The 20355-nt window shown below is 39.4% G+C and overlaps 1 long non-coding RNA gene across 1 annotated transcript; it reads right to left on the minus strand.

Annotated features, from left to right (window-relative positions):
• Positions 1-1741: 1741 nt before the first annotated feature.
• Positions 1742-6005, minus strand: LOC307180152. The gene is made up of 3 exons (XR_013825689.1): positions 5899-6005; positions 5297-5373; positions 1742-1966 (listed from the first exon to the last, which is right to left on the minus strand). It is a non-coding gene; the product is annotated as an uncharacterized lncRNA (long non-coding RNA).
• Between the last annotated feature and the right edge of the window lie 14350 nt (positions 6006-20355).

Raw genomic sequence — 20355 nt, forward strand, 5'->3', positions numbered from 1 at the left:
AGTGGCTTAGATCTACAGGCACATTTCCTATTAATGAACCTAGAATCAGATAGACTTATCCACCCAGCAGTACTACACTGGAACTGTCACAAAGGTCAAGGACTACAGTGCATTATCTGTTGGCTGTCTGGTGGCTGTCAGCTCAGGGTGCTCTCAGTTCCTAGAGGCAACTCTAATTCCTTGTCATGTGGACCCCTCTGTCTTTGAGCCAGCAACAGCACATTTATTTATTTATTTATTTATTTTTTAACATCTTTATTGGGGTACAATTGCTTTACAATGGTGTGTTAGTTTCTGCTTTATAACAAAGTGAATCAGTTATACATATACATATGTTCCCATACCTCTTCCCTCTTGTGTCTCCCTCCCTCCCACCCTCCCTATCCCACCCCTCCAGGCTGTCACAAAGCACCAAGCCAATATCCCTGTGCCATGCAGCTGCTTCCCACTAGCTATCTACCTTACTACGTTTGTTAGTGTGTATATGTCCATGACTCTCTCTCGCCCCGTCACAGCTCACCCTTCCCCCTCCCCATAACCTCAAGTCCGTTCTCTAGGAGGTCTGCGTCTTTATTCCTGCCTTACCCCTAGGTTCTTCATGACATTTTTTTTTCTTAAATTCCATATATATGTGTTAGCATACGGTATTTGTCTTTTTCTTTCTGACTTACTTCACTCTGTATGACAGACTCTAGGTCTATCCACCTCATTACAAATAGCTCAATTTCGTTTCTTTTTATGGCTGAGTAATATTCCATTGTATATATGTGCCACATCTTCTTTATCCATTCATCCGATGATGGGCACTTAGGTTGTTTCCATCTCCGGGCTATTGTAAATAGAGCTGCAATGAACATTTTGGTACATGACTCTTTTTGAATTTTGGTTTTCTCAGGGTATATGCCCAGTAGTGGGATTGCTGGGTCATATGGTAGTTCTATTTGTAGTTTTTTAAGGAACCTCCATACTGTTCTCCATAGTGGCTGAACCAATTCACATTCCCAGCAGCAGTGCAAGAGTGTTCCCTTTTCTCCACACCCTCTCCAGCATTTATTGTTTCTAGATTTTTTGATGATGGCCATTCTGACTGGTGTGAGATGATATCTCATTGTAGTTTTGATTTGCATTTCTCTAATGATTAATGATGTTGAGCATTCTTTCATGTGTTTGTTGGCAGTCTGTATATCTTCTTTGGAGAAATGTCTATTTAGGTCTTCTGCCCATTTTTGGATTGGGTTGTTTGTTTTTTTGTTATTGAGCTGCATGAGCTGCTTGTAAATTTTGGAGATTAATCCTTTGTCAGTTGCTTCATTTGCAAATATTTTCTCCCATTCTGAGGGTTGTCTTTTGGTCTTGTTTATGGTTTCCTTTGCTGTGCAAAAGCTTTGAAGTTTCATTAGGTCCCATTTGTTTATTTTTGTTTTTATTTCCATTACTCTAGGAGGTGGGTCAGAAAGGATCTTGCTGTGATTTATGTCATAGAGTGTTCTCCCTATGTTTTCCTCTAAGAGTTTGATAGTTTCTGGCCTTACATTTAGGTCTTTAATCCATTTTGAGCTTATTTTTGTGTATGGTGTTAGGGAGTGATCTAATCTCATACTTTTACATGTACCTGTCCAGTTTTCCGAGCACCACTTATTGAAGAGGCTGTCCTTTCTCCACTGTACATTACTGCCACCTTTATCAAAGATAAGGTGTCCATATGTGCATGGGTTTATCTCTGGGCTTTCTATCCTGTTCCATTGATCTATCTTTCTGTTTTTGTGCCAGTACCATACCGTCTTGATAACTGTAGCTTTGTAGTATAGTCTGAAGTCAGGGAGCCTGATTCCTCCAGTTCCTTCTTTCGTTCTCAAGATTGCTTTGGCTATTCGGGGTCTTTTGTGTTTCCATACAAATTGCAAAATTTTTTGTTTGCAACAGCACATTTAATCTTTCTTGTACTTTGAATCTCTGACTTCTCCTCCTGTAAACAGCCAGAGAAAATTATCTGCTTTAAATGGCTTGTCTGATTAGGTCAGGCCCACCCATATAGTCTCCATTTTGCAATATAACATACCATAATCATGGAATTGATATCTCTTCATATTCATTGGTTCCACCCACACTCAAAGGTGAGGGGATTATACAAGTCTGAGAATCATTGGAGATCATCTTAGAATCCTGCCTACCACATGGAGCTTCAGACCAAAAAATGTGCAACCTTTAATCAGTGATATCCAGCTTTAAACTGAGTTTTCTGACCCAAAGCTCAGGCTACTGGTATAGAACATCATATTGTTAGGGCTGAGGCCAGAACAAAGGGAGTGCCTCAAACGAGGTTCTATAGTCAGGGATATGTCTGGTCTCCTGACTCCAATTTCCTCTCCAGCATCCACATTATTTTGCTCTGTACTATCTCTTCTACCTCAGAATCATTGGGAAACTTCTCTTCCTTTAGTGTCAAACTAGATGATAAACTAAGGGGACAGGAAAGCATACACTTTAACAGGAGACAGAATGGTGGTTTTCTTCTCTTTCCCCAACTTCCACAAGTAACTCATCCCATAATTCATAACTGGCACTAAAGCTAATACATTATGATATATTTCAGCTCTTGCTACTACCTTTCCAAATGCTCTTTATGGCAGTAGTGCTCTTTGGATTAGAATAATTTCACCTCCTCTCTGGGAGGGAGGAGCCCGGTGGGCCAGAACTGATATGTGATACCATAATCTGGTTGAAGTCTTACTATGTCCCATATGTACTTTACAGGTTTTCTCACTTACAGCCCAGGACAGCACTGTGAGAAAGGTATCATGATAAGTCACAGATAACCAAGCTCAGGCTGACAGAGCCTATGTCACCTTTTCAGATAAATGGCAGGATGGGGTGAGGTCCCATCTCTTTCCCTCCCCACAGTATGACCAGGAGCTTCCCATTTAGAAGATGATAGTTTTACACTTCCCCAGTATTGTGCCCTCATGGGTACACACTCAACAACTTCTCTTGTTGAGGAAGATCATAGATGATTAAATACTGCTCCTTGGACCAAGATGCCTAACGGTGGGGTCACACAGATTGGCTGGTCCCTGAGATCACTCCCAGGCTCACTGATCCCACCCCACTGACATCAGGCTTGGGCATGTGACTAGATGTGGCCAAATATAAGAGGAAATCAAATATGCCCCTTGAGTGGAAGTGTTAAGAACCATTGAGAGGTTCCATCAGTACTCTTTTTTCCCTCTGCCTCAGAATGTCCCAGATTTCTTGTAAAGTAGTTTCACTCATCTAATCTTTCAGTAACACTAGGATATGAGAATTTAAATGATGACAGGAATGCTTGTGAAGAGAGAAGCTAAATGGCTTATACCCAAATTTGGCCTGATAGAAGATCAATTCAAATCTTATGCCCTAAAACTGAGTCAAAAGCCAGGAGAAGTTACGCATCTTAGCCAGGGTCATACAGAAAATAGTTAGGGACCAACATTTCCTTCCTTTTGCTCCATTGCTTTCTCCAGAACACCCATCATCATGCTTGTGCTTCTCTGGGTGTTTATGTTTACTGAGCCACAAGATGAACTCACATACCCAGTTAGTGGGCATTCCTGATGTTAACTCTCCAAGAGGGCCTCATAAGAGCTCAGTAAAGGTACACTGATTCCATGGAAATGGGGTGACAATTTTTCCCCTAGCCCACCTCCATTAGACAACTTTACAACACAAAAGTGGCACCAACTCTTAAACACTAGGTGGGTCTGTGTGAGTTATATTCCTTCTTGTTGTCATAGTTCCAGAAGCTCTTTAGGACATAGTTATGCTGTTTAGGGCTATGTAGTTTAGGTTAAAGTAATCTTGGAAGCAGAAGTGAAGAAGTGGGGTAGGAAGGAAACTAACACTTCAAGGGCCTACTACTGGCCAGACAGTGTGTTAAGAACTCTACATACTGTTTTTATAACTTCTTACAATTGTTCTGTAAGTTAAGTATCAGTATTCCCGTTACAACTCATTCCTCCTCCAAGGCACACTCTACCGAGGCTCAGAGAGGTTAAATACATTTTCCAAGGACACACCTGATAAGAGGCAGCATAGTTATTCTAATCCAGGGTTGTTGGATTCCAAAGTTGGGTTCTACGCTGAATCTGTGCACATAGGGTGGGTAGTAACGTTTACCTTGCTCTAGAGCAGGTTTTCTCAACCTCAGCACTGTTGACACTTTGGGTCAGAGTACTCCTTGTTGTGAAGGCTGTTCTATGTATTGTGGGATGTTTAGCCTCTACCCACAAGATTTCAGTAGCACCCCCAGTTGTGACTACCAAAAATGTTTTCAGACATTTCCACATGTCTCCTGGAGCTGGGGAACAAAATCACCACCATTTGAGAACTACTGCTCTAGATACACATTTCTGACAGGTAATTGGATACATGGGTCTGGAGACTAGAAAAAAGTCCTGAGATGAAGACAAGATTTATAGGCTGAATGGGGCCTGGCATGTAGTAGATGCCCCATAAATATTTGTTAAATAAATGCAAATGGCTTATAAAATTGAGAGTCGTCAAGCCTTTTTATATCCTTATACCAGTTCTACAAACTGAAGTAGGATCATTCTTATAAACTTTATCAAAATCTGCATTTTCAACCCAACATTTACTGCTTAGCTTTTGTTTCCCTTTGTAAAAGTAATGTATTTGAGATAGAAGAACATGTCTAAGTGAGTTACACTACCACCAGGTAAATCCAGAGCCAGAACTCAACATTAAGATGGTGGAACAAGAGACTGAAGGTCCAGTGTAGCCTATATTTCTGTGACAGACGCCATGCTAACTACTTTAATGACATTAACATATTTGATCTTCACGACAGCCTTTAAGGTTTTATCACCATTTATGGATCAGAAATTCAAGGCATGGAGAGGTTAAGGAACTTGTCTAGGTCACACGGTTAGTAGGAGACAGAGGAAGCGCCCTTCCCAGGACTGTATGGTATTAAAGCCCATTGATATTAACCACAAAGGTATCCTACCATGCATCAACAGATATCTCTAAAGCCTTGCCCAGGGTCTGGAACTCAGTGACTTTTTAACTGAATTGAACTTAGATATAGTGACTGAATGTAGAATTCTTCTGAGCCTGCAGCATGACTCTTAAAATAATTCCTTGAACTTACATGGAAAAATATCTCCCTTCTAGAAACTCAAAGTATTTTTCTGAATAGAAATAACTTTATTCTCTGGCCCAGACCTAGCTGGCTGGGAGAAGAGGCTGGTGTGATCCTCTTTGACAGGTGAGACCACCTCCTCTTTGGGCAGTGACTTACCCAAGGTCATCCCAGAGTTTTGAGGTGAGGTCTGCCCCCGGGACCCAGGGAGATCTCCTGGATGGTACTGTAGGGTCCTGTACAAAATACACAGAAATAGTTTTTGATGCTATGCAGCACCCTACCTTTCAAAGGTTCAATGGAAAAGTATTTTCTTGAAGTTATCTGCAGCCAGAAGTAAGGGAACATGACAGCACATGGAATGAGAACAAACAGGATGATGACTTTCTTCCTTTTCCCCAGCTTCTCCAGGGGAGGAGAGCAGAAAACAGCAGGTTTTCCAGGGGCTCTCTCTTTACCCCCTTTCTTACCCCTTTGCTCCAGCCCAGCCCTTTGTGACATTAGAGTAATGTAGACAGAAGCCAGGAACCTGGGGTGCCCTGACAGTGGGGACAGAAAGATGGGAGGTGCCTGACAACCAGAATGGTACATCAGGAAACACAGGTACTGAAGCCCATGCCATGGCCATTGGTTCATCCATCAAGCTCTCAGTTTCCACCTGTTTGTTTGCAGTGCCATCACTCTACCCCAAAGCAATGAAGCTCACACATAACACAAATATGTATTTTCCAAGTGAGACTAAGAGGAGTGAAGTGACTTACAGACATGAACAGGGAGGTCTCCTGTCTCTCTTGATCCAGTGTCCAGTGTCCTGTCTGGCAGACAAGTGGCTTTGATCTCACCCTTCAGGATCTCAAAGAAATCACTCTTCTCTCATGTGAAACAAGGAAATAAGGGGACAGGAAAACATGGGAAACACGGGAAACAGAGTCAGTGGTGAGTTCATTCCCTTACCCCAAACCCCATTCATGGGGCACATGACTCAGTTGAATGGAAATGGTGCAAACACCTTTTTTCCCCAGCCCTCAAGGCACTTATTCCACTGCATGAAACGGCGTTGACTCACAGTCAAAATGGAAACATGTGTGTATTTTCCTTCTTCTCTCCACATGCTCTCCAGATCATGCTGCCCCTCAAATATATTCACATCTGTAGTTCACCCTCTCTTGCCCCCTCCACTACTAGTAGGGTAAAGCTCCACCAGATTCCTGACTCTCAGCAGATCTGTCCTCAAAAATTGTGAGTCCCTCTTCCTTTTTCCTTTGAATGTATGGCTCGGCTTCCGTCTTCACAGGCCCATTGAGGCTGGAAGGGAATGGGACCAAGGCCCTAAGTCACACAGTGACTGTACCGTCCTCACATTCCCAGGGTGCTGGATGCCTCCTGATGAGCATCTTTCTGATCCCGGTGGATCACTCCAGGAGAGCAGGGAGGTGGCAGGATCCTCCTTTGGAAGAAAGCTGTTTCTAGGCAAGAATTATAACTCAGAGGTTGTATTCAGTTCCATCAGTTTTAGACATGGAGAGAGTCACAGAGTAAGGTTGTTCATGTGGTAGATTCTTTTAAAGGAATTAATTTAGGCCTCCTGGCAAAGTGAAGGGAGCTGCCTCTGATGAGAGCCAGGCAAAGGGCTTCTGAGAAATGACCTCCTCTCCCTGAGACTAATTGGGGAGGAGGGTGGATGAGGTCTTTCCTTGAGGGCCCTGGGGGACAAAGAACCCCATGTCTAGCATAATCCACCCAAAACAAGAGTAAGGATTTATAGTGAAGCCCAGAAGGAGATAACTACATGTGACAAACAGTGGCTGGACAATTTTGATGAGTGCTACAACATTTCTTTTCCCACCCCATATACTGGCAGAAAAGAATCACAAGTCATTTTTTCAGTACGAAATGGGAAACACCAAATAAATTAGTCAGTGAATAAAGTTTCTAGGAAAACTAGCAGTAGCTCCTCCACCCAAGGCTGAACTGGCAACCAAGACTCTGATAAGCAGCTCTGCATGCTAGGGTAATAATGGAAGTTTCAGAGGAGAAAAAAAAGAGGCGGGTAATAATGGAGCCACCCCGTTGCCAGGTCAACAGACACTGAACTGCTCTGGCCAGCCTCCCTTTAAGCCTCTTGCCCAAATCACCCATCACTGTGAACTTAGACTGAGTGAAAGAGGAGACGACAACCCAGAGAGTTTGTGACTGTGGGACAGCTCCTCTTCCAACACTTTAAAATTATGGACTCCTTGCTGTTGGCAGAGTGAAGAGAGGGCCTTCTCTGAGTGAAAATCTGTCCATCACAATGGGTGGTTGGTCAGACATGATTCCCTATCTCTTTTTCATGTTGCAGCTGATACTTTCTCTTCTGCTCCTCATCATATTAGTGTCCCACAGGGCTTTTCAAATGTGGAAACAACTTCGGACAACTTAACTCCAGGAGATTCAGCCTCTCTAAGATGAAAGATTCTCAAACTCCATTGGTGTCTGCAGCTCTCAGAAGAAAAGAACAAAGAACAGGCTGAAAGAGAAGATCATGTAGTCCATTACCATCACCTTTTGGTATTGAATAGCTGGCTCTGGCTTTGCTCAAAGAACCACGGATCTCCACGCCATGTGACATAAGAGCAGAAAACATAAAGATCAGCAAATATGCCTCTGTATATTTTTGTTATTATCTCCTGAAGTTTCTCATTTTGTACAGGTTTTGTAAGTAGCCTTTACCGTAAATACCCTATACTATGTGACAGGGATTGTGTTAAGTGCTCTACTTGCGTCATCTAATCCTCAGCACAGGTCTCTGAGGTAGGTACCACTTTTATACCTGTTTTACCGAAGAGGAAGTAGAGGCTGAAGGGGTTTGTCTGCAGCACCAGCTAATTATAAGTGGCAAGGCTGGGACTCAAACCCACACCATATGACCCCCAGACACTCACTCTCCCCTTTGATGTTCCCTGGTGGGCATAGAGTGTGACAGTCCTTTGTGGTCCTGGGTGAACAACTTGGTGAGATGGAATGATTTCTCCTGGCTACTTCAAATTTCCCCTAGCTTAACATGAAGTCCTTTGAGGCTATAGCCTGGTGGAGAGTCAACACAACCAAGCCTCTTAACATTTCATAAGTAGCCTGATGACACACTTGTATAGAATAGAGGAATCCTTTACACGTCAGCAAATAATGGTCTTCTTTTATTTTTTGAATATATTCTTCTTTGAAACACATTTCTTTGCAAGTTCATGTGGGAGTTATTTAAAAGATAACAAAATGTAGGTTCCTTGGGATATTCTACAATATATAGGCAATCATGCATGTCATCTGCAAATAGGGACAGTTTTATTTCTTCCTTTATTTCTTCTTTTCTAATTTGTATGCTTTTCATTCCATTTTCTTGCCTTCCTGCAATGGCTAGAACTCCCAACACTATGTTTAATAAGAGTGAAGAGAGCAGACATTCTTGTCTTGCACCCTGTCTTAGGGGGAAAGTATTCAGTCTTTCAGCATTAAGTACAGTGTTATCTGTAGGTCACTGTCAATACTCTGTATAAAGTGGAGAAAGTTTCCCTCTATTTTTTTTTTTTTTTTTTTTGCGGTACGCGGGCCTCTCACTTTTGTGGCCTCTTCCGTTGCAGAGCACAGGCTCCGGACGCGCAGGCTCAGCGGCCATGGCTCACAGACCCAGCCGCTCTGCAGCATGTGGGATCTTCCCGGACCGGGGCACGAACCCGCGTCCCCTGCATCTGCAGGCGGACTCTCAACCACTGCGCCACCAGGGAAGCCCCAGTTTCCCTCTATTCTTAACTTAGAGTTTTTAATCATGAAAGGGTTTGGAATTTATCAAATGCCTTTTTTTTAGTTTATTTATTATTATTGTTATTTTTATTATTTTTGGCTGCGTTGGGTCTTTGTTGCTGTGCACGGGCTTTCTCTAGTTGTGGTGAGTGGGGGGCTACTTTTCGTTGCGGTGCCCAGGCTTCTCATTGTGGTGGCTTCTCTTGTTGCGGAACATGGGCTCTAGGCGTGCGGGCTTCAGTAGTTGTGGCATGCGGGCTCAGTAGTTGTTGCTTGCGGGCTCTAGAGCACGGGCTCAGTAGTTGTGGCGCACGGGCTTAGTTGCCCTGCAGCATGTGGGATCTTCCGGACCAGGGCTTGAATCCATTTCCCCTACATCGGCAGGCGGATTCTTAACCACTGCGCCACCAGGGAAGTCCCTCAAATGCTTTATATGCATTAATTGAAATGATATATATTTTTTATTTGGTGGATTACATTGGTTGATTTTTGAATGTTGAATCAGCCTTGCATCCCTAAAATAAACACCACTTGGTCATGGCATGGACACATCTACACCCCACATATTTTGATATATTATGTTCTTTTTTTTTTTTTTTTTTTTTGCAGTACGCGGGCCTCTCACTGCTGTGGCCTCTCCCGTTGTGGAGCACAGGCTCCGGACGCACAGGCTCAGCGGCCATGGCTCACGGGCCTAGCCGCTCCGTGGCATGTGGGATCTTCCCGGACCGGGGCACGAACCCGTGTCCCCTGCATCGGAAGGTGGGCTCTCAACCACTGCACCACCAGGGAAGCCCGATATATTATGTTCTTATTACTCAGGTCAAAGTATTTTATAATTCTCTTTGTGAGGTCTTCATTGATCCATGGATTATTTATAATCATGTTGTTTAAAATTCAAGTATTAGAGGATATTCTGATATATTCCTGTTATTCATTACTAACTTAATTCAGCTGCCAGCAGTGACCATACTCTGTATGATTTTAATCCTCAAATTTTTTTAAACTTGTCTGTCTTAAGAATATGGTTGAATGTTTTTGAATATTCCATGTTTACTCAAAAATACTTATTCTGCTGTTGTTGGTTGGTTGAAATTTGTTCTACAGATTTCAATTAGGTCAAGTTAATAGTGTTGTTCAGGTTTTTTTTTAATTGATAGGCTTAATTTTTTTAGAGCAGTTTTAGGTTTACACAAACAGTAAATCAAAAGTACAGAGTTCCCATACACACCTTCTGCCCCCAACAGTTTCCCTAATATTAGCATCTTGCATTAGAATGGTACATTTGCTACAACTGATGAGCCGCTATTTTTTTCATTTTATTATTTTATTTTTTATTGAGAGATAATTGACATTTAACATTATATTACTTTCAGGTGTACAACAATGATTATATGTATATACTGCAAAATGTCCACCACGATAAGTTTAGTTAACATCTGCTGATGAACCAACCAATATTGATGCATTATTATTAACTAAAGTCCAGAGTTTATATGAGTCCACTCTTTGTATTGTACACTCTATGAGTTTTGACAAACGTATAATGACATTTATCCACCATTGTAGTATCATACAGGATACTTTCAGTACCCTAAAAATCCGCTGTGCTCCACCAGTGCATCCTTGCTTTCTTCTCCCTGGTCCCTGGCAACCACGGATCTTTTTACTGTCTCCATAATTTTGCCTTTTCCAGAATGTCATATAGTTGGAATCATACAGTATGGAGCCTTTTCAGTTTGTCTTCTGTCACTTAGAAATATACATTTAAGTTTCCTCCATGTCTTTTTGTGGCTTCATAGCTCATGTAGTTTTATTGTTGAATACTGTTCCATTTATAGATGAACCACAGTTTGTTTATCCATTCACCTGTTGAAGGACATCTTGGTTGTTTCCACACTTTGGCAATTATAAACTACTACAAATATTTGTGTGCAGATTTTCATGTGTTAATGTTCAGGATTTTATATCCTTAATTTTTTGTCTACTTGCTCCATCAATTATTGAGAGAGGAGCATTGAAATCTACAACTATAATTTCAGATTTGTCTATGTATCTTTTCAGTGTTAGGATTTGCTCAAGCATTTTGAAGCATATTATTGGGTGCAGCATATTTAGGATTTCTATGACCTCTTGATGAATTAATCTTTCTATCATTATAAAAATGTCTTTGTTTTTCTGAATATTGCTTGTTCTAAAGTATACTTTGTCTAATGTTAACATAACCACAAGCCTTTCTTGTGATTAGAATTTTTCTTAATATACTTTTCTACCCATTGAATTTAGCCTATTTGTGTCTTTATATTTAAAGTCTATTTCTTTTTTTAAGATTTTTTTTGATGTGAACCATTTTTTAATGTTTTTATTGAATTTGTTACAATATTGCTTCTGTTTTATGTTTGGGTTTTTTGGCTGTGAGGCATGTGGGATCTCAGCTCCCCGACCAGGGCTCGAACCCGCAACCCCTGCACTGGGAGGCAAAGTCTTAACCACTGGACCACCAGGGAAGTCCCTAAAGTCTATTTCTTGTAGAGCAAATATTTGAGTCTTGCCTTTTCATCCAGTCAGACAAGCAAGCCTTTTAATTGGAGTGTTCATAACACTTATGTTTAATGTAATTTTCAACAAAATTTGGTTCAAATTTGATATTTTGCTATTTGTTTTCTATTTGATTGTGTCTCTTTTTAAATTTTTCCTCTTTTCTTGCCTTCATTTGGATTACTTGAACATTTTTAGTAATTTATGTCATCTCCTCTGTTGGCTTGTTAGTACACTTTATTTTTACTAGTTTCTGTGGAATTTGCATAATGTATTTTTAACTTCTTACTATCTACTTTCGAATACTGATTTAGCAATTCACATATGAATGTAAGAATCCTACAATAATCATATTCCATTTTCTTCTCCCTTATTGTGGTATTTTTGTCATATATTTTACTGGTGTATATCATATAAATTCCATAATGTATTTATCTTATATTAGTTTTTTGGGTTTTTTTGTTTGTTTGTTTGTTTGTTTGTTTTTTGAGGTACGCGGGCCTCTCACTGCTGTGGCCTCTCCTGTTGTGGAGCACAGGCTCCGGACGCGCAGGCTCAGTGGCCATGGCTCATGGGCCCAGCCGCTCCGCTGCACATGGGATCCTCCCGGACCGGGGCACGAACCTGTATCCCCTGCATCGGCAGGTGGACTCCCAACCACTGCGCCACCAGGGAAGCCCAATCTTATATTAGTTTTAAAATAATCTTTTAAAAATATTTAAAACTGAGAAAAATTATATTTACTTACATATTTACCATATTTAGTGTTCTTTAGTTCTTTGCCCAGATTCAGTGTTCCATCTGGCATCCTTTTCCTTTAGTCTGAAGTACATTTTTAAAAATACTTTTTATATTGCTAGTCTACTGGCAACAAACTCTCTCAGGCTTTGTTGAATACTGAAGTATTTTATCATTATTTTCAAGGATATTTAAATAGACATCAAATTCTAGTATGACAGTTTTTTTTTTAAGCACTTCAAACATGACTTTCCCTTGTATTCTGGCTTACACTATTTCTGATAAGTAATCCATACATAGTGACTTTTACCTTTGTTTTTCTTTCTGTTTCTTTGTCAACTTCTCCAGCTGCTGTTAAGATTTTCTTTTTATTACTAGTTTTCAGATATTTTGTCATTATATGCTTTGGTGTGGCCTTATTTGTTTTTATCCTGCTTGGCTTCATTGAGATTCTTGAATCTCTGAGTTTTTAGTTTTCCTTAAATTTGGGAAATGTTCTGCCATTATTTTTTCAAATATTTTTATTGTTCCCTAACTATATATATATATATATATATATATATATATATATATATATATTAGACATCTTGGTATTGTCCCACAGATCACTGAGGAAACTCTTAGTTTCTATTGCTAGGCCAGCCAACTCAATGACCTTTTATTTTGCAGTGTCGAGTCTACCATTAACCTCAATGAATAAAATTTTCATTCAGAAATTGTATTTTTAAATCTCTCAAAGCTTCACTTGGTAGCCTTTATGTCTTCTATTTAACTCCTTATTATATTAATATTTTCCTTTAAATCCTTGGGAACATTTATAATAGCTCTTTAAAGTCTTTGGATGTTAACCTCAACTGAGATGCTGCTATAATTTCTGGGCTGTTTATATTGACTATTTTTCCCTCTTGATTATTGGTCATATTTTCCTACTGTTTTTGTATTGCTAGAAAGTTTTTATTAAATGCTGGACATTGTGAATTTTATGTGGTTGAATATCGGGATTGCTTTCTTCCTTTAAAGGGTGCAGGATTTTGTTCTAGTAGGCAGATCATCTTAACTCTTTTGAGGCTTATCTTTAAATTTTATCAGGCATGTTTACGGTACGTTTTACTCTAGGGTTATTTTATTACTAATACTAAAATATTTTCCTTCTGAGGACTTTACTGAATGCTCCCAGTATTCAGGAGGACTCTGCAATTTGGCTGATGACAACTGAATGATTTCCCACCTGTGCAAGCTCTGAAAATATTTCAACCTGCAGCTCCCCAGTTATTCAACAGTTGTTATTTGCTGGGTTCTATATATGTGATAAGGTCAAATATGTTAAGAATTTTGTAAAATCTTTGAGGTCCTTACTGATAATTTTTGAAAACACTATTAGTTACCAAAAAAATATCCCTTGTATTATTCTTTCTCACTATAATTATGAATTTTTCTACTTGTCCTGGTATTCTGATTTATATTTTTTACTTTATGCCTTTAGGTGTATATAAATAAAGGATTAGGATACCATCTGGTGGATTGATCTTTTCTCTTTATTAAATGTCCCTCTTTATCTATACAAGTGAGTGTCCATTGCCTTGAATTCTACCTTGTTTGATATTTTAAAAGTGGTACCAGAATTCTTACAGATACAATTTGCATAATATACCTTTCAACATTCTCTTGGTTCCACCCTTTCTCTGTTCTTATATTCAACGTGAATCTTATATAACCATCTTATAGTTTTATTTTACTGGAATACTGAGAGGCCGAGTGGAGATTTAGACCCAATTAGAAGTGACAAGTTCCAACACCTGGACTCTTAGAGCCTGAGCTGTATTGCTTCCCTGAATATTGCAAGTCCTCTCTCTTCTTGGTCTCCATGCTCTCCTTAGCTGATCCCATTCACTTCTGCAGTTGTCACTACAATTCCACATGTCTAGCCCAAACTACTCTTTGGCCCTACAGACTTTTATTCAATTCTCTAGTGGAACTTTCCTCCTGAATGTCCCAAACTTACCTCAGTCTCAACAGGTCCAAAATTTGTTCCACCATTAATCAAGATTAACACTGTTTCTCTGTCCCAGGCTTCCAGCTCAGTGATGTTCAAGCTGCAATGCTGGCTCTGGTCACAAAGGTGACCCTTTACTTTTTAAGTTTCTTCAATAGACATCCAAGTTTTGCTAAAAGAGAAAAATAAATCTGTCCTTATTTTTAAAAACAAGTTAGGAGATATTATCTACCCCACAGTACCCATTCAGTTCAGTTTTGAAAATGTATATGAATCAAAGAGATTGACAAAGTCTACTTGGCACGTTCTTTCCCACAAAATATGCATTCGTACAACAAATGCCTATCTTCACGCATTGCTGACAGGTGACTTAATTTTCTCCTGGAAAGCTTTTCTCTGTGTCCTTGCTTCTACTTCTTCATAGTTTCTGCTCTCCCCTAATTTCATCTTCCTCACAAGTTGGACTTAACATGATTACCTCTCCAGTCAGAGACTCCCATTGTTTTCCTTTTTGCTTCCCAACATCGATTGCCTGATTATCTCTACTATGCCCATTTTTATTCAATGCGAGAGAAAATACAATTCCTCTTAGAATAAACAGTGGGATTAGGATTTGCTGTTACTAAAATATGTTTCAAAACAAAATTTTAAAATTATATTTAAGAAAATAGGTGGCTGTCTCTAGGTGTTCCTTAACTCCTTGAACTTAACATGATTACCTCTCAAGTCCTCAATCTTAGGGACTCCTTTTTTTTTTTTTTTTCAGTACACAGGCCTCTCACTGTTGTGGCCTCTCCTGTTGCGGAGCACAGGCTCTGGACGCGCAGGCTCAGCGGCCATGGCTCATGGGCCTAGCCGCTCCGCGGCATGTAGGATCTTCCCGGACCGGGGCACGAACCCGTGTCCCCTGCATCGACAGGTGGGCTCTCAACCACTGATCCACCAGGGAAGCCCTAGGGACTCCTTTTTTTTCCTTTTGCTTTTTTTCCTTTTTGGTTCCCAACATCGATGGCCTGAATTTCTCTACTATGCCTAATTTTATTCAATGTGAGGGGAAACCCGTCTCCGTTTAGAGGAAACAATAGGGGCTTCCCTTGTGGTGCAGTGGTTGAGAGTCCGCTTGCCGGTGCAGTGGACACGGGTTCGTGCTCCGGTCTGGGAGGATCCCACGTGCCGTGGAGCGGCTGCGGCCATGAGCCATGGCCGCTGAGCCTGCGCGTCCAGAGCCTGTGCTCTGCAGCGGGAGAGGCCACAGCAGTGAGAGGCCCGCGTACTGCAAAAAAAAAAAAAAAAAAAAAAAAAAACCATAAAAGAGGATACAATAGTATTGGAATTCGCCACCACGAAGATATCTAAAAAACAGCCATTTTAAAATTATATTTTAGAAAATAGGTGGCTGTTCCAATCATTGCTTTAATGGATTAGGTACTTGTTTTATTGAAAGGCTGAGAGCAATGATTTTGGACCCAACAGTTTGGGTATATCCTGGTTTTAAAATTTACTAGCTATACAACTACAGGTAATTTGCTTAATCTCTATGTGCCTCAATTTCCTCCTACATAAAATGGGTACATTGATAGTATAGCCCTCAAAGACTTCTTCTAAGGAATGGATTGATTAGTACCTATAAATAGCTGAGAACACCGTCTCTAATATGGTACACACTAAAAGTATGTTATGAATATTGTTATTATTACCATTTTTCTGCATAGTCCAAATTAATATGATGACATATATATATTCAGAATTGTTTTAATGGCAATAAGATTATAACTGTACAAAAAAATAAAAATCTAATTCAGATTTGATGGAGAAATTAAAAACTTTACAGACAAGCAAAAGCTGAGAGAGTTCAGCACCACCAAACCAGCTTTACAACAAATCCTAAAGGAACTTCTCCAGGCAAGAAATACAAGAGGAGGAAAAGACCTACAATAACGAACCCAAAACAATTAAGAAAATGGGAATAGGAATATACATATCAATAATTAACCTAAATGTAAATGGACTAAATGCTCCCACCAAAAGACACAGATTGGCTGAATGAACACAAAAACAAGACCCATATATATGCTGTCTACAAGAGACCCACTTCGGACCTAGAGACACATACAGACTGAAAGTTAAGGGGATGGAAAAAGATATTCCATGCAAATGGAAACTGAAAGACAGCTGGAGTAGCAATACTCATATCAGACAAAATAGACTTTAAAATAAAGACTATTAGAAGAGACAAAGAAGGACACTACATAATGATCAAGGGATCGATCCAAGAAGAAGATATACCAATTGTAAATATTTATACACCCAACATAGGAGCACCTCAATACATAAGGCAAATATTAACAGCCATAAGAGGGGAAATCGACAGTAACACATTAATAGTAGGGGACTTTACACCCCACTTTCACCAATGGACAGATCATCCAAAATGAAAATAAATAAGGAAACATAAGCTTTAAATGATACATTAAACAAAATGGACTTAATTGATATTTATAGGACATTCCATCCAAAAACAACAGAATATACATTTTTCTCAAGTGCTCATGGAACATTCTCCAGGATAGATCATATATTGGGTCACAAATCAAGCCTTGGTAAATTTAAGAAAATTGAAATTGTTTCAAGTATCTTTTCCGACCACAACACTATGAGACTAGATACCAATTACAGGAAAAGATCTGTAAAAAATACAAACACATGGAGGCTAAACAATACACTACTAAATAACCAAGAGATCACTGAAGAAATCAAAGAGGAAATCAAAAAATACCTAGAAACAAATGACAATGGAGACATGATGACCCAAAACCTATGGGATGCAGCAAAAGCAGTTCTAAGAGGGAAGTTTATAGCAATACAATCCTACCTTAAGAAACAGGAAACATCTCGAATAAACAACCTAACCTTGCACCTAAAGCAATTAGAGAAAGAAGAACAAAAAACCCCCAAAGTTAGTAGAAGGAAAGAAATCATAAAAATCAGATCAGAAATAAAGGAAAAAGAAATGAAGGAAACGATAGCAAAGATCAATAAAACTGAAAGCTGGTTCTTTAAGAAGATAAACAAAATTGATAAACCATTATCCAGACTCATCAAGATAAAAAGGGAGAAGACTCAAATCAATAGAATTAGAAATGAAAAAGAAGAAGTAACAACTGACACTGCAGAAATACAAAATATCATGAGAGATTACTACAAGCAACTCTATGCCAAAAAAATGGACAACTTGGAAGAAATGGACAAATTCTTAGAAATGCACAACCTGCCAAGACTGAATCAGGAAGAAATAGAAAATATGAACAGACAAATCACAAACACTGAAATTGAAACTGTGATTAAAAACCTTCCAACAAGCAAAAGCCCAGGACCAGATGCTTTCACAGGCGAATTCTATCAAACATTTAGAGAAGAGCTAACACTTATCCTTCTCAAACTCTTCCGAAATATAGCAGAGGGAGGAACACTCCCAAACCCATTCTACGAGGCCACCATCACCCTGATACCAAAACCAGACAAGGATGTCACAAAGAAAGAAAACAACAGGCAAATATCACTGATGAACATAGATGCAAAAATCCTCAACAAAATATTAGCAAACAGAATCCAAAAGCACATTAAAAGGATCATACACCATGATCAAGTGGGGTGTATTCCAGGAATGCAAGGATTCTTCAATACACGCAAATCAATCAACGTGATACACCATATTAACAAATTGAAGGAGAAAAACCATATGATCATCTCAATAGATGCAGAGAAAGCTTTTGACAAAATTCAACACCCATTTATGATAAAACCCTGTAGAAAGTAGGCATAGAGGGAACTTTCCTCAACATAATAAAGGCCATATATGACAAACCCACAGCCAACATCATCCTCAATGGTTAAAACCTGAAAGCATTTGCACTAAGATCAGGAACAAGACAAGGTTGCCCACTCTCACCACTCTTATTCAACATAGTTTTGCAAGTTTTAGCCACAGCAATCAGAGAAGAAAAGGAAATAAAAGGAATCCAAATCAGAAAAGAAGTAAAGCTGTCACTGTTTGCAGATGACATAGTACTATACATAGAGAATCCTAAAGATGCTACCAGAAAACTACTAGAGCTAATCAATGAATTTGGTAAAGTAGCAGGATACAAAATTAATGCACAGAAATCTCTGGCATTCCTATACACTAATGATGAAAAACCTGAAAGTGAAATCAAGAAAACACTTCCATTTACCATTGCAACAAAAAGAATGAAATATCTAGGAATAAACCTACCTAAGGAGACAAAAAACCTGTATGCAGAAAATTATAAGACAATGATGAAAGAAATTAAAGATCATACAAATAGATGGAGAGATATACCATGTTCTTGGATTGGAAGAATCAACATTGTGAAAATGACTCTACTACCCAAAGCAATCTACAGATTCAATGCAATCCCTATCAAACTACCACTGGCATTTTTCACAGAACTAGAACAAAGAATTTCACAATTTGTGTGGAAACACAAAAGACTCCGAAGAGCCAAAGCAATCTTGAGAACAATAAACGGACCTGGAGGAATCAGGCTCCCTGACTTCAGACAATTCTACAAAGCTACAGTAATCAAGACAGTATGGTACTGGCACAAAAACGGAAAGATAGATCAATGGAACAGTATAGAAAGCCCAGAGATAAACACACGCACATATGGTCACCTTATCTTTGATAAAGAAGGCAGGAATGTACAGTGGAGAAAGGACAGCCTCTTCAATAAGTGGTGCTGGGAAAACTGGACAGGTACATGTAAAAGTATGAGATTAGATCACTCCCTACCACCATACACAAAAATAAGCTCAAAATGGATTAAAGACCTAAATGTAAAGCCAGAAACTATCAATCTCTTAGAGGGAAACATAGGCAGAACACTCTATGACATAAATCACAGCAAGATCCTTTTTGACCCATCTCCTAGAGAAATGGAAATAAAAACAAAAATAAACAAATGGGACCTAATGAAACTTCAAAGCTTTTGCACAGCAAAGGAAACCATAAGCAAGACCAAAAGACAACCCTCAGAATGGGAGACAATATTTGCAAATGAAGCAACTGACAAAGGATTAATCTCCAAAATTTATAAGCAGCTCATGCAGCTCAATAACAAGAAAACAAACAACCCAATCCAAAAATGGGCAGAAGACCTAAATAGACATTTCTCCAAAGAAGATATACAGACTACCAACAAACACATGAAAGAATGCTCAACATCATTAATCATTAGAGAAATGCAAATCAAAACTACAGTGAGATATCTTCTCACACCAGTCAGAATGGCCATCATGAAAAAATGTAGAAACAATAAATGCTGGAGAGGATGTGGAGAAAAGGGAACACTCTGGCACTGCTGGTGGGAATGTGAATTGGTTCAGCCACTATGGAGAACAGTATGGAGGTTCCTTAAAAAACTACAAATAGAACTACCATATGACCCAGCAATCCCACTACTGGGCATATACCCTGAGAAAACCATAATTCAAAAACAGTCATGTACCAAAATGTTCATTGCAGCTCTATTTACAATAGCCTGGAGATGGAAACAATCTAAGTGTCCATCATCAGATGAATGGATAAAGAAGATGTGGCACATATATACAATGGAATATTACTCAGCCATAAAAAGAAACAAAATTGAGCTACTTGTAATGAGGTGGATGGACCTAGAGTCTGTCATACAGAGTGAAGTAAGTCAGAAAGGAAAAGACAAATACCGTATGGTAACACATATATATGGAATCTAAGAAAAAAAAATGTCATGAAGAACCTAGGAGTAAGACAGGAATAAAGACACAGACCTACTGGAGAATGGACTTGAGGATATGGGGAGGGGGAAGGGTAAGCTGTGACAAAGCGAGAGAGTGGCATGGACGAATATACACTACCAGACATAAAATAGGTAGCTAGTAGGAAGCAGCCGCATGGCACAGGGAGATCAGCTGGGTGCTTTTTGACCACCTAGAGGGGTGGGATAGAGAGGGTGGGAGGGAGGGAGACGCAAGAGAGAAGAGATATGGGAACATATGTATATGCATAACTGATTCACTTTGTTATAAAGCAGAAACTAACACACAATTGTAAAGCAATTATACTCCAATAAAGATGTAAAAATAAATAAATAAAAATAAAAATCTAAAAACC

The sequence above is a fragment of the Stenella coeruleoalba genome, assembly GCF_951394435.1.
Source record: "Stenella coeruleoalba genome assembly, chromosome: X".
NCBI lineage: Eukaryota > Metazoa > Chordata > Mammalia > Artiodactyla > Delphinidae > Stenella > Stenella coeruleoalba.